Source organism: Lycorma delicatula, chromosome 2 (assembly GCF_047948215.1).
Source record: "Lycorma delicatula isolate Av1 chromosome 2, ASM4794821v1, whole genome shotgun sequence".
NCBI lineage: Eukaryota > Metazoa > Arthropoda > Insecta > Hemiptera > Fulgoridae > Lycorma > Lycorma delicatula.
In genome coordinates, this window is record NC_134456.1 from 229,825,097 (window position 1) to 229,840,874 (window position 15,778).

Consider the following 15,778-nt stretch of genomic DNA (forward strand, 5'->3'; position numbering starts at 1 on the left):
TGACCGAAATATTTGCTTATTTGGACCTTCGCCAGTATATGTCGACAAACACAGATAAGCTCTGGTGGGGATTAAAACGATAACTAGAATTTAGAAAAAACCACTCTATATCAATCTCTAAGGTAAATAGATTACGAGAAACCCTCGTAAAAAAAGAAACTTTAAATTTAAGCCAAATATAACCTACGCTCGCTTCGCTCCCTAACCTCGTTTAATTAAGATTAACTATACAATCTATATATTTTATTTCCCAAAATTAAGACGATAATTCATCGCCTTCAGCATGCACTGATGGTGAAAGTCGAATAAAAGTATTTTTGTAAAAAATTGAGGAAAGAGCAAACCATCTGACCATTTATTTGTATAGCTTTCCATGCAGTTAACAGATAGCTATTTCAAGTAAATTTTCAAGAGGTCACCAAATGCCAGAACTCTAGATACAATAATGTCATTGACGTGTTTAACGGTAATAAATAAGTAATGAAGGGCTTAGGACAAATTCTTGTGGCACACCAACGTCAACATAAATACCTTAGACAGTTTACTAGCAACTCTTATCCTGAAGGTTCTTCGATTTAGATCCTAATTCATTCAAGCGTTGTCCTCTGAACACCATACATCCTAAGTTTCCGTACCAGTATATTATACAATAAAGAGTAGAACGTCTTCTTAAAATTAAAATATGTTATATATTTACCTGCTCGTGATTTTGTAACTCCGGTGTAAAATAGTTCATCAACTCAGCAAGTTTTGTGGTTGTGGATTTAATCTTCGTAAAGCCACTGACCAATATATCTCTTAAGAGAATTATATAAATATTGATGTATTATCTTCTCAAAAAACCTTGCCCACTCTAAACAACACTGATACCGGACGATAATTTTTTATATCACGTAAGACCTCTTTTTTGCTCACCGATGATAATTGCAATTTATGAAAAATTTGAAAACACAACCGACCTGAGACTGAATTTACGAGGGTAAGTGAATTATTATCCGCAAGTTAGTTATATTTTTGTTTATGTTGGTAGTACTTTCGTGTTGTGTAGATGACGAACTCGTGGTTTAATTGTTGTTATGTCTGTGCAGGTTTGATGCTGCTAGTTTCTTCAATTTCCATTATCGCTGCCCTGCCGTTAACCATGGCTGCTCCGTTTTATGTTGTCACCAAAGAAGAGCAACGTTCAGCGATCCGGTTTTTGTGGTCGGAAGGTGTATCAGGGGCCGAAATTCATCGAAGATTTTCGCTACAGTACGAGAACAGTATGTTGCCGCAACGGAGTGTCTACGAATGGATTGAAAAATTCAAAAATGGTCGTCGCTCAAGTGTTACGCACGACGAAGGAGCCGGACGACCGTTTACCGCCACAAATGAGGAAAACATTGAGCGTGCACGTGATACGGTTTTTTTAGACAGACGAGTAACTATTGATGAAGTGGCACATCGTCTGCAAATTAGTCAAAAAGTTCAAGACCCAACCATCCGCACGAAAACTGATGCTTACGGTTTTTTGGGACTACAAGGCCCAGTACTGGAACATTATGAGGAAATGGACACGACAATAAACAGTCCGCGTTACAGTGATATGCTTACTGTCAACCTGAAGCCTGCAATTCGAAGCAAACGCCGAGGACTGCTGTCGAAAGGTGTTGTGTTATTGCACGACAATGCCCGCCCACATACTGCTGCCCACACTGCTGAAACGCTTCAGAAATTGAATTTTGAAGTACGGCTCATCCTCCGTATAGTGCTGATCTTGCCCCTACTGACTACCGCTTGTTTGGTCCACTCAAAGAGGCATTAAGGGGCTGTCGATTTACCTCGGACGAAACAGTGAAAGAAGCGGTGCATTCCTGGCTCGCAGCTCAACCGAAAACCTTCTTTTATGAGGGCATCAGGAAGCTTGTGCAAAGATGGACCAATCGCGTTGAAATGCAAGTGGACTATGTTGAAAAATGATGTACATGTAAGTTTTCTATTTGTATTGCAATAAAATGTATAACTACATTGCAGATAATAGATTTACCCTCGTATAAATCTAATCTGGTACCGGAGCCAGCAACTCCAATATTAACGTAAGGGGTAATACCGTCTACTCCAGCAGCTGACTCCATTCTCAATTTCTTAATTCTTCACCTTCGGTTGTTATACTAGGAATGTCAATGATATCAAAAACTTCGATACCAACTTCTCCCTCATTGTCACATGTATTACTAGCTGAAAAACAGACTGAAAATATTTGCCGAACTCGTCCCAAAACTTGTCAGTTTCAGTATAAATATCGTTCCCAATTTTCACCGGTCTTATTCATTTGGATTCCTTCATTATGAAATTTATTTACTTATAAAAATTAGCCGGTTGGCATACAGTTCCTTCTCCCCTGCTCCAGCCTTTCTGGCGATATCCATTTTTAACAGACTCTTGACCTTTCCTATCAACGGTGAAAAAGCTTATGATTTGTAGCTTACCTGTCTTTTTTGAATTTTCTGTGGGCAGCACGTTTATCTTTATTAGTACACCAGAGAACCAAATAGGCAACCTTTCTGAACACTACTGCAAATTAAATCGCTCAGTCAACTGATTATTTACTTTCATTACCACAGTATTTAATTTTAAAATTTAGTTCATCGGGTCCTAATTACTCAAAACAATAAATTTCTTTCGCACATTAAAATATTTTTCTAGACTCTTCTGTACGACGTTTTCTCAGATGAGAAGTGTGTGGTAGGCCTACCCGTAATCTTTGTAATTTAAATTTTTAAACTTTCCTAGAAAACGAACGTATACGAAAAGAAAAACCTGAAAATTGAAAACTAAAAACTTAAAAAAAATTTTAAACGCAGTGTAAGGATGTATACGTAACCTTTCCACTTTACTCTTGACAGATTTTTATTTCAAATAAACGTAGTGTTTTTAAATATTCACCCCAAACACTTGTAATATAAAATAACTCAAACATTATTTACGCATTTAAAAACAATATTGTATTGTAACACTGAATAAAAATAAATAAATGAGATTTAGTGAAATTAGCCTCAAAAATTTCTGCCATTTCAAAATTAATACGTTTTAGAAAATTAAGAATAATTATCCCGAACGTTGATTTCTTTTTACATAAAAAATAACTGTGTAAATTACTATTAAAAGTCTATTCAAGTGTATTAATTGTAACAATTTATTTTATAAACTTTGTAATAACAAACTAAATCAAATTTCTATCAACATTTAAAAATATTTTCTTTTTTTAAATATATTGTTCTTTAAATTAATCTCCAGTTTAAATAAATGTCTTCAATTTCATTAGTTACTTATTTTCTTTAAAAAAAATATTTAATTAAGATATTGAAATTTCGGCATGGGGGCCCCTTCACCCCGGTAGACTTAATCCTACCCCTTGGTTATCATTACGGTTTTACCATTTCTGCTTTACTTTTTTTCGGGGTGGGGTCCTCCACCCACCCCGCTTAATCGAGCCCCACCACAATAGTTAGGATTCCACCACTTCTGTTTTATTTATATTACGTTAGTTTTTGTTTGTACCTTTTTCCTTACAATAGTGTCAACTGTTTTAAGTTTACTTTTCTACTCTTTCTCCTTTGGTTTTTAGTTTCTTTTGTAAATTTTTTTAACCTGTTGCCTTTCTTTCATTTCAGAAATATTTTATTTCAATGTTTCTTAATTTTCTTTTAATAAAGGTTCTTGGTTTTGTACATTTTTATTTAGAACTTGTAAATAAATATTCAAAAATAAAACACATGAAAATTTTCGGGATGAGGGCCATCACCCCCCCACCCCCTACAAACCTAGCCACTTACTCATAACCCACCAATATCGTTATGGTTCTACCATTTGTTTTACTTTTCTTTTATATTATGTTATTTTTCGATTGATTTATAAAAAACTTTTTCCTATGTTATAGTAGTGTCAACTGTTTTACGTTTCCTTATTTTACTTTTTCTCCTTTGGTTTTTAGTTTCTTCTTTAAGTTTTTTTAAAGTGTTACTTTTGTTTTATTTATTAAATATTTTATTTTCCTTTAAGATTGTTTCTTAATTTTCTTTTAATAAAATCTCCTTTGGTTCTTTAAACGTTTATTTACAACTTGTAAGTTCGATCTCTTGTTTCCTTTGGCTTTAAACCCTTATTTTGAACGGTTAAGAAGTGTTTCTCTTTTCCTTAAGTGCTGTTAATTAACTGATTAAACCTTTTTCGATTACTTTCTTTTTTTTCTAGTAAACAAGACTTCGATATTTAAATCGTCTACGTAGTCCTTTTCTTTATTTGTAGGCTTTGTTTCCTTTATTTAATTACAAAAGCTCTTTTTTGTTTTTATGTAACTTGTAAGCTTTGTTAGGCTGAACTTTTATAAGTTTTTAGTTGTTAAGCGAAGATTGTTAGATGTACTCCTATCAGATATTAAAATAGAAGTGAATCTTAAAATAAAATGACGTTGCCGTTTTACTGATTAAACACTGCAGAAGAAAATTTTAATTTTGTTGCTTTCTTAATGTTTTTATTAATAAAAGGTCGTATTTTTACTTATTATGTAATTAAAAAAAACCTAATATTATGCTGTATGTGAGGTCATGAATATTCTCTTCTAAGTTGAAGCATGTGTGTGTGTGTGTTTGTGTGTTTCTCGTAACAGTCACACACGTGACTGTTACGAGAAAATAAATAAAATAATGGTAAGAATGTTAATATTGGAAATATCAGTGACCCGGGTATCTTATGAAACAAAATGGCAATTACAATGAATGTTAGTAATATTCATTAAATTAAGTTTTTCTAATAGGGTACCGTTGGTAAAATACAATTATTATGTGTAATATAAACTGCTTACCAATATATTATTTGTTTCCCTAGAGCACTTTCGTCTATTCTGACATCTTCAGGAAGGATTATAATTTATGATCAAAATGTATATAATTTATGTATATAATATTTATGTATATTTATAATTGTTATTTATATAACTTAAGTATGTGATTTTTATACTTTTATATACTTCAATCATAAATTATAATCCCTCCTGAAGTTGGTAGAATAGCCGAAAGCGCTTGAGGAAAACAAATAATAAATAATTAGCAGTTTATATTATATGCTATATAATAATATTCATTAAATTGAGGAAAAACTGAAAATGTATCTTGTTTTGAAAATTTACTTACGTGTTCAATTGTGAATATAAAAATTGTTTTCATGTATGTGGGTTATGTTCATTCAGTAAGGTTTTAGTCACCCCATCGGGTTGGTCTAGTGGTTAAAGCGTCTTCCCAAATCAGCTGATTTGGAAAGTCAAGAGTTACAGCGTTCAAGTCCTAGTAAAGCCAGTTATTTTTACACGGATTTGAATACTAGATCGTGGAGATACCGGTGTTCTTTGGTGGGTTGGGTTTCAATTAACCACACATCTCAGGAATGGTCGAACTGAGAATGTCCAAGACTACACTTCATTTTACACTCATATACATATGCTTTTTTTTTTCTTTTAAGAATTATCTAAACGGTAGTTACCGGAGGCTAAACAGGAAAAGAGAGAGAGAGAGAGAGAGTAAGGTTTTAGTCAAATTTTTGTATAGAAAAAAAATCATATTCAATATTTTGTCTGTAGACCTTAACAATAAGCTTATAACAATAATTCTTAAGGGAACTAGGTCTAAATTTCGCTGTGTGAAACTTTTAGTGGAAAAGTTTGTTATAGAGGCTGTTAGTACGGATCTGAGACATTCAGTTATTGGCTCTTTAATAGTTAGGACTAGGCGCGGGGTCTTCATTCCGCGGTTAGGCTTCTAGCTTAGTTCCTGAGGGCGACGTGGTAGCTGCAGGTGTCCGTTGTCTTCATTCTGAAGGCATAAACACGTAAAACTTCCTCGGGGTGAACTTTACCGATGCAGATGCCCCGAGAGACATCTGCATCGGTAAAGTCTCCGACCTATCGGTCGGTAAAGTCTTGGGGCATCTGCATCGGTGACATCTCTGCTGGGCCTGAACTGAAAGCTGTGGTGCGCAATCAGTTTGAGGGCGAGAAGATGTCCTCCGTTAAAGCCACTACTGGCTAGGAACGGAGGGGGTGGTGTAGCGACCGGGCACGCTACGAGGTGGGATCTTCTCCCCTCGGGGGGGAATCGAGATGTAGACCTTAACATTGCCTTATCGAAAAGTTACTACGGGGCGTTCTTTTTATTACTGTCATGATTTTTTCGTTATTACAAATTTGATTGCTTATAAGTCGAAAATAAAAACGATTTATCGAGAAACTGTTTACCCCATAATTATTCTCGTAAAAGTATGCATTAATATCATGTATCATATGTCCGTCCCTCTTCAATTTAAAAAAAAATTGATTCAGTATGGCGGAAAAACATTTCAAACACTTCATAAAGTAGTAATTTTGTAATTATGAATATCCGCAATTGTTTTTACCTCGTAGTAGTTTAGAAATATGATATGTTTCCATATTATTTTGTATATTTTTGTATGGCTGTATCATAATAAATAATAAACAACATAATACGTACTACCAATAGAAATATTCTATTTTCAATATTTTACAATTAATTTTATTTCTGTTTAATACTATGCTATGATATTTCAGGTGAATTTTTTGTTTTTGTACTTAAGTAGTTGGCTTTAGAAATTAGGAAAGAAGTGCAACTTTACATTAATACCTGGCAATAAAAAACACCTTTTTACACGATTTTTACTTTTGATTTTTCTTTACACATTTTAAAATAAAATTGATGTCAATTCTATTTCCATTAATTAAAATTTTTTTGGTCGATCACATAGTTGAATTATTAGCGAAGTTATAGTAGTAAAAGTTAAGCTCTGAGTTGCCAATGAGAAAAAAATATTCGTTCAAAACTATCTGTAATAACAAAACATATTATAATGGCCAAATACAATGCAATAAAAAGCTGAACTAGATTTCGGTTTTTATTAAAAATAAAGATAAAAAAAGATATTTTATAATTAAAAACCTTGCAAATTTTAAGAAATTCTTATTTTGAAATTATAAGGAGAGAAGTGGTTTTTTTTATTTATTTCTAAGCCAGTCTAGGAAGAATGTGTTAAATATTATAAATTACTAAGAAAGAGATTAGAACCACTTAATTACATAAGTATATTATTACTCTGAATTCATCACATAAATTTGAAGCTTATGCTTGGGAATATTAGTTGAGTGAAAAAGGCAGTAGAAACCATTTTACACTTCAAATTTTTTACTAAGATTGATATGAGATGCTTGTTAACTTGCTGACACATTTAGGTCAGTTTCAGGAACCCACCGGGTTGGTCTAGTGGTGAACGAGTCTTCCCAAATCAGCTGATTTGGAAGTCAAGAGTTACAGCGTTCAAGTCCTAGTAAAGGCAGTTAGTTTTATTCAGATATTTTATACTAGATCGTGGATACCGGTGTTCTTTGGTGATTGGGTTTCAATTAACCACATATGTCAGAACAGTCGACTGAAATTGTACAAGACTACACTTCATTCACATTCATACATATCATCCTCATTGAAGTAATATCTGACGGTGATTTCCGGAGGTTAAACGGGAAAAATAAAGAAAAGACAACAGTTGAATAATGTTTATGCTACTAGAGATGACTAATCATGGTGTGCCAGTGTAAATAACAACTTACTTGTAAGCTATTTATTAGTTGCAAATATTAACCCGCCGGGTTGGTCTAGTAGTTAAACTCGTCATCGCAAATCAGCTGATTTTCGAAGTCGACAGTTCTAAGGTTCAAATTCTAGTAAAGGTAGTTTCTTTTATACGGATATGAATACTAGATTTAGTAGTCGGGTTTCAATTAACTACTCATCTCAGGAATGGTCAACCTGAGACTGTAGAAGACTGCACTTCATTTACACTCATGTGTACACATATCATCCTCATTCATCTTCTGAAATAATACCAGAACGGTAATTCGCGGAGGCTAAACAGGAAAAAAGAAAGAAAAGTCCGTTTCAGGATCGAATTGGTTTTCATGCAAACCATGTAAAAAACATTTTGGTTAATACATAACAAATATGTACATGTAATTTGAGAAAATATATTTAAAATATTTAGCAAAAATAAAGTATTAAACTCTTTAATCTTGGCAGTGTTAAATTTAAAGAAAATGTGGCATTCAAACATTATTTTTTGTTTCAGATATATTGCCATTACCTGTCTAGAGAATTATTTTATCAGAAATTACACGATGTTTGAGTTCCGTCTTATTTCGTATTAATTTTTTTATTTATCCTTTGTTACGTTTACATAATTATATTAGTATCAACTATTGTGTATTTTATATTGAAAACAGTTTAACAAGAATCAAAAAAATTTGACATTTACATTTTTTAAATTATTTTTCGTATTTAACAGGAAAATGTTTTTGACACTTATTCTAATCAATATTTGAATTTTATTTCGAAAGGAGACACATTTATTAATATTCATTGCCAGAATTACTAAAAAATTATTTATGGATTAAATAATAATACTATACAATATTAAACTGCTAATCTTTGTCCGTCTTTGTAATTATATTTCAACCTGTCTTATCTTTTAGTTATTATCACTGGCTGCGGATAAGTCGATGCAATCAATTATTTCAATAGTGTACTGCTATGTTTGTTATTACAAGCCAAAGCAGGGATTTTACATTACCCTAGGTTTTAGATATAGGATCATGAAATAAGCGACAGGAAAGATAAATGGCGTTTTTCAAAGGCGAATTGTCGCAATTGTACTTGTTTTAGAAGTGGTACATGGCTGCAAACTGAAATTGGAAGTTGTAAATTGTATCTTGAACCAATGGAGTTTGGAATATACTAGTTTTAATTTTTTTAACGAACAATTTGGTACGGGTAGTGTGCTGAAACTGATTAGAAAAGTTTTCTAAGAGAAGTGTGTGCGGACATTTTAATCCGTAACCTAGTAATAATAGGCGGAAATGGTTTGAACATGGAAATAAAAGAATCTTTTTTCAAAACGAAATCACAACGTGGATTTACCCTTAAAATCCCCAAGGTTTACCCACAGCAACGGGTGTTTGTGCGGGAATTTTCGAGAAGGAAAAGAATGTTTCGTACACGTTACTCCTAAATAGAACGAAAGACACGTTACTAAGTGTTATTAAGAAGTGTATTAGATCTGTAACGAACATAATTTCTGATTGTTGGCGGAGTACTAATCTACAAGGTTATAATTTTATACATCAAGCTGTTAATTACTCGGTTAACTTTAGAGATTAACCGGGTGTAAAACAAATACAGTGGAGAGTTTATGGGCAGCATTTAAAGGACAAAATCGCAAAGAATGTGGTACATTTAGATCTACGCTCGACTCTTGTTTATGAGAATTCATGTGACGCCAACTTAACATAAACAGGGAACCGTTAGATCAAATTTCGCAGAATATCACCTTGTTTTGTCCTCCACACCATTGAATATAAGAAAGACGTAATTTTTACGATTATATTATAGCAATTTAGGAAATGTGTCCTAATTAGTATAGGGATTATATCTCAATACTGTAAATTTTTATTCAATTGGAAAATTATGACTACAATTTTTTTCTCGGCGTCATGTTAGGAAAGGTTTTAAAATTCTTTATAACTAAGTTTAAATCAAGTTCAAGATCAACCTACGAGTTTCATTAAAAATCGGTTACAGTAGGCCCTTACTTTACGCGGTTTCGGTTATCGCTGTCAGGGAATAGTGTCACAAGCATTTGTTTGTTAAACAATAAAAAAAGTTGCTTTTACGCGGTACGACGATGTACGTGGTTCATTATACGTAATGCAAAAGCTGATGGGTTCTTTAATGTTATTAGAAAAAAAAAACTTTTAGCCCCTAGTACACCATTTACTAGATTAATATTAAAGCAGTTACGTGTTTTTTTGGCATGACTAGGAAATGTTTAACTTCTCGATAATGCATCTCATTTAGGCGCCTATGTGTATGATTTTTTAACTTCTCACCGGAGGAATGTACGCGACGCCGATGCAAACTCACGTTCTTGTTGCTCTGTTTATTCAGTTATTGTTATCAGTTTAAGAAGACTGTAATTCCAGATATCATCTCTTATTTTAAAAGGTGTGATAATACCACAAACATAATAAAGTTTTAACACTGCTAGAAGAAAAAAACAAATTTTATACTGCTGTAAGGAAATTTAATTTTAATGAATCCGTCCGTCAGAACCACCAGAAACAATAAAAAAAAGATTCGACGAAGGATCGAATCGACTGCTATGAAGTACGTAGAAGTTGTGTCGTGTGCAAGAGATCCGAACTTTGAAAAAATTGAGAAGGGATTAATCATATAGATTGAAATCCAGATTCAGAAAAGGTTTAATTAAGTTCGGCAATAATTCGCGTAAAAGTATTACAACTGTATAAATTGCATAACTACGTCAGATTAATTTACTCCCTCGTTTAACGCAAGCAAAAGCTGGTTCAAAAACTTTAAAAATCGTCACAGACTGCACAACGTAAAACTTAAGGGCAAATCTGCATCAGTGGATTTCGAAACGGCAAGATTTTACCCATCACATTTCGCCAAGATTATTGAAGAAGAAGTAGATCTTCATAGAACATCCTTAACAGATGTTTAATACTGATGAGACGGTTCTCGTTTGGAAGAAAATGCCTCGGCGTACGTTTTTAAAAAATAAGAGAAGATGTCACTAGGTTTTAAAGTCGCTAATAATCGATTAATATTATTGTTGTGTTCAAACGCTTGCGGTTGTCATTTATTAAACCAATCTTAGTTTATAAGTTCTTTAATTCACGAGCTTAAAAGATTAAAAATAAGAAAATTTTACCAGTGCTCTTGCGTGCTAACAGGCGAGCTTGAGTAATATCAGAGCTTTTCACGGACTGGGTTCATAACAGTTTTATTACAGACGTTAAGCGTTATCTGAATTCAAAAGATTTAGCTTTTAAGGTTCTTTTGATAATAGATAATACTTCTGGACACCCAGCCGAGGAATTAAAAGGTGCAGATAAAAATATTAAAATAAAATTTTTGCCATTGAACACAACATCGTTGTTGCACCCTCTGGATCGGCATGTAATCCCGATGTTCGTTAGCACTTCCCCGGTAAGATCCGTAGAACTAGACGGCATGGCGAAGTCAACGAACTACGTTTACAGTTCAATCATGACCTAACCTAGAAGTGAAATGAAAACGGGAAAAAATTTTAAAAAATATACATGAAAATATTATATTTCAGTTCAATTAGATTTGTAATAAAGAATACTTTCAAAAAATACTTCGAATTTTGTTAGACAATTTTTTTTTTTACATTTGATGAACGCGGGACTCGAATATGTCACTTTTTCTTTTTTTAAAAGTGACTTTACGAATTTCGTCACTAGGTAGCAGTACTTGGTAATACTAGGTAGCGTACAAAAACTTGATAATGTACTTGAAATAATAAAATCTAAAAGAAAATATACTACAGCTTGTTTTAACAGTAAATACTCTTATGTAAATGAAAGAATTGAAGATGAAACAATTTTTTTAATTCCTTTCGATTCATTAAAAAAAACATAAAAGTATTAGTTTACAAGAGATTATAGCTGCTAATAAAACACAAAAACACGAACAGTAGAAAAGTTTTGTAAATGTGGTAACAAAGATTTGTTACATAAAACAGAAATAAATTCGATTAGTAAAATCTTTATTCTACAATTATAACTATTTGAACTAACTGATGGAGAAATAAAAAAAAGTTCATGTAATAATGAAACAAAAAATATGTCCACGGAACGATCAAAATCAAGGGTTACACTAACAAAGTAATAAGTGCATTACAATTATAAAATATTAAATATTTTTAACAAAATGATATTGATATCAAAAAAATGTAAGACACTACATTTCTATTATCAAAATCTGTTATTAATTTAGATATTCTTTAAATAAAGATACATGTTAAATATATACAGTAGACAATAGATATACAATAATAGATAATAAAAAATGTTTAAGCGTTCCATATAATAAACAAAAAATAGAAACATTTCTTACAAGACTCTTCTCGGCCTGATTTCATTTATAAGTATTACATTTGCTGAAATAATACAATTCTTATGATTATTCGTTGTTTAATAAATATAGTCGGGGCGGTAAGCGTTTTGTAACAAATTTTTCTATTTTTTGCTTATTGTATGGAACGCTTAAACATTATTTATTATCTGTTATTCTATATCTATTGTCTATTACATAATTAACATGTATTTTTTTTAAAGAAAATTCTAAATTAACAACTGATTTTGATAATAGAAATATAGTGTCTTACCTTTTCTGATTAAAATATTTAAAGTTTATTACATATGACGAACATTTAAAATCATTTTTATCAGTCTGGAAAGAAGTACAATTTTAACTTGAGCAACTTTAGGAAAAATTAAGATTGCTGACTTAATTTTGAATATAAAACTATCATTAGATGTAGGGTAAAGAAGAACAAACGTTCAAACAGCACTGTAAAGAAATAGCCGCAATAGGAAGACAGATACCGGGAGAAGGTTTCAACAATCAGAGAAGCAGAAAACAAAATTCTCGCTAGGTGACGTTGAACTTAATGATAATAACATTTTTTAATTAAGAGAAGGAGAAAATAACAGTGACGATTATAAATGTGAAGAAAGATATCTTACTTTATTGATGAAATTGACATTAAAATCATTAAATAGTTTTTAAAATGATGGAAGAAATAATCAAAATAATTTCAATTAAAATTCCAAACAGTGACCGAAGTCAGAAATTTAAAAGGAAAATGAAAGCTGTTTTAGCACCTTATAAATAAGAATGAAAAATTCAGCTAAATAAAGAAAAAACTAACAAAATCAACAAGTTTATTTGTAAAAAAAAAAATATTAGTACGTCCTACAGCATATTTTGTGCTGTATTTCTCATAATCTAAAATTTAATGCGATGTCATTTTTTTAGTTTTAAATTATTAAACTGCATGTCTTTTAAACATGTAACAGAGATTAAAAAAATCTCTGTTACAGAGATCGATAAAATAAAATAACATTGTGATCTAATACAGTAGGGATTTTATCGCCAGAATCTCAAAAATAATTTTTTTTTTTTGTCTTCAGTCATTTGACTGGTTTGATGCAGCTCTTCAAGATTCCCTACCTAGTGCTAGTCGTTTCATTTCAGTATACTCTCTACATCCTACATCCCTAACAATTTGTTTTACATATTCCAAACGTGGCCTGCCTACACAATTTTTTCCTTCTACCTGTCCTTCCAATATCAAAGCGACTATTCCAGGATGCCTTAGTATGTGACCTATAAGTCTGTCTCTTCTTTTAACTATATTTTCCAAATGCTTCTTTCTTCATCTATTTGCCGCAATACCTCTTCATTTGTCACTTTATCCGCCCGTCTGATTTTTAACATTCTCCTATAGCACCGCATTTCAAAAGCTTCTAATCTTTTCTTCTCCTGACATCTTTTCCTGACATTTAAATTAATTTTTGACGTAAACAAATTATATTTTTTACTGAAGGCTCGTTTCGCTTGTGCTATTTGGCATTTTATATCGCTCCTGCTTCGTCCATCTTTAGTAATTCTACTTCCCAAATAACAAAATTCTTCTACCTCCATAATCTTTTCTCCTCCTATTTTCACATTCAGTAGTCCATCTTTGTTATTTCTACTACAATTCATTACTTTTGATTTCTTCTTGTTTATTTTCATGCGATAGTTCTTGCGTAGGACTTCATCTATGCCGTTCATTGTTTCTTCTAAATCCTTTTTACTCTCGGCTAGAATTACTATATCATAAGCAAATCGTAGCATCTTTATCTTTTCACCTTTTACTGTTACTCCGAATCTAAATTGTTCTTTAACATCATTACCTGCTAGTTCCATGTAAAGATTAAAAAGTAACGGAGATAGGGAACATCCTTGTCGGACTCCCTTTCTTATTAGGGCTTCTTTCTTATGTTCTTCAATTGTTACTGTTGCTGTTTGGTTCCTGTACATGTTAGCAATTGTTCTTCTATCTTTGTATATGAACCCTAATTTTTTTAAAATGCTGAAAATTTTATTTCAGTCTACGTTATCGAATGCCTTTTCTAGGTCTATAAACTCCAAGTATGTCGGTTTGTTTTTCTTTAATCTTCCTTCTATTATTAATCTGAGATCTAAAATTGCTTCCCTAGTCCCTATACTTTTCCTGAAACCAAATTGGTCTTCTCTTAACACTTCTTCCACTCTCCTCTCAATTCTTCTGTATAGAATTCTAGTTAAGATTTTTGATGCATGACTAGTTAAATTAATTGTTCTGTATTCTTCACATTTATCTGCCCCTGCTTTCTTTGGTATCATTACTATAACTGTTTTTTTAAGTCTGACGGAAATTCCCCTTTTTCATAAATATTACACACCAGTTTGTATAATCTATCAATCGCTTCCTCACCTGCACTGCGCAGTAATTCTAAAGGTATTCCGTCTATTCCAGGACCTTTCTGCCATTTAAATCTTTTAATGTTCTCTTAAATTCAGATCTCAGTATTGTTTCTCCCATTTCATCCTCCTCAACTTCCTCTATAACACCATTTTCTAATTCATTTCCTCCATATAACTCTTCAATATATTCCACCCATCTATCGACTTTACCTTTCGTATTACATATTGGTGTACCATATTTGTTTAACACATTATTAGATTTTAATTTATGTACCCCAAAATTTTCCTTAACTTTCCTGTATGCTCCGTCTATTTTACCAATGTTCATTTCTCTTTCCACTTCTGATCCCTTTTCTTTAATCCACTCTTCTTTCGCCAGTTTGCACCTCCTGTTTATAGCATTTCTTAATTGCCGATAGTTCCTTTTACTTTCTTCATCACTGGCATTCTTATATTTTCTACGTTCATCCATACGCGTATATACGTTCAAAAATCATACGCGTATTAAATAATGTCTTAATTTACGCGGTTTTCCTTTACGCTGAGTTTCGCTGGTGGTAATCCCCCAGTAAAATAAGGGCCTATTGTATACAAAATCTGCTCTCTGAATTAAAAGACACAAAACATTCATTTTTTTATTTTTAGGCAGCCTCAGTTTTTTAAGCTAAAAAGGCATTTTTTTTAAATTTATTTAAATAATTTTTTTCTTTGTTATGAAAGAGCGGGGATCAACAGCTATGATCATTAGAGCTAATGACGATAGCTGTTGGCTAATGACTATAACTAGTGGGCTGGTGCGTTAACCTAGTTGTCAATTCGTCATCGTTAATAAGTTTGAGAGTTTAAGGTTCAAATCCTAGTAAAGGCAGTTACTTTTATACGGATTTGAATACTAGATCGTGGATACCGGTGTTCTTTGGTGGTTGGGTTTTCAATTAACCACACATCTCAGGAACGGTCAACCTTTTTTTCTTTTTCCTGTTTAGACTCCGGGAATTACCGTACAGGCATTACTTCAGAGGATGAATGAGGGTGATATGTATGAATATAAATAAAGTTTAGTCTTAGTCGATCATTCCTGAGATGTGTAGTTAATTGAAATCCAACCACCAAATAATACCGGTATCTACGATCTAGTATTCAAATCCTTATAAAAGGAACTGTCGACCTGAGACTGTACAAAAGTACACTTCATTTGCATTCATACATGTCATCCTCATTCATCTTCTGAAGTAATACCTGAACGGTAATTCCCAGAGGCTAAACAGGAAAAAGAAATAAAAGAGCTATGGTCATTGGCCCGGTGAAAAATGATAGCGGATGAAATAGATGCCATTACTGAC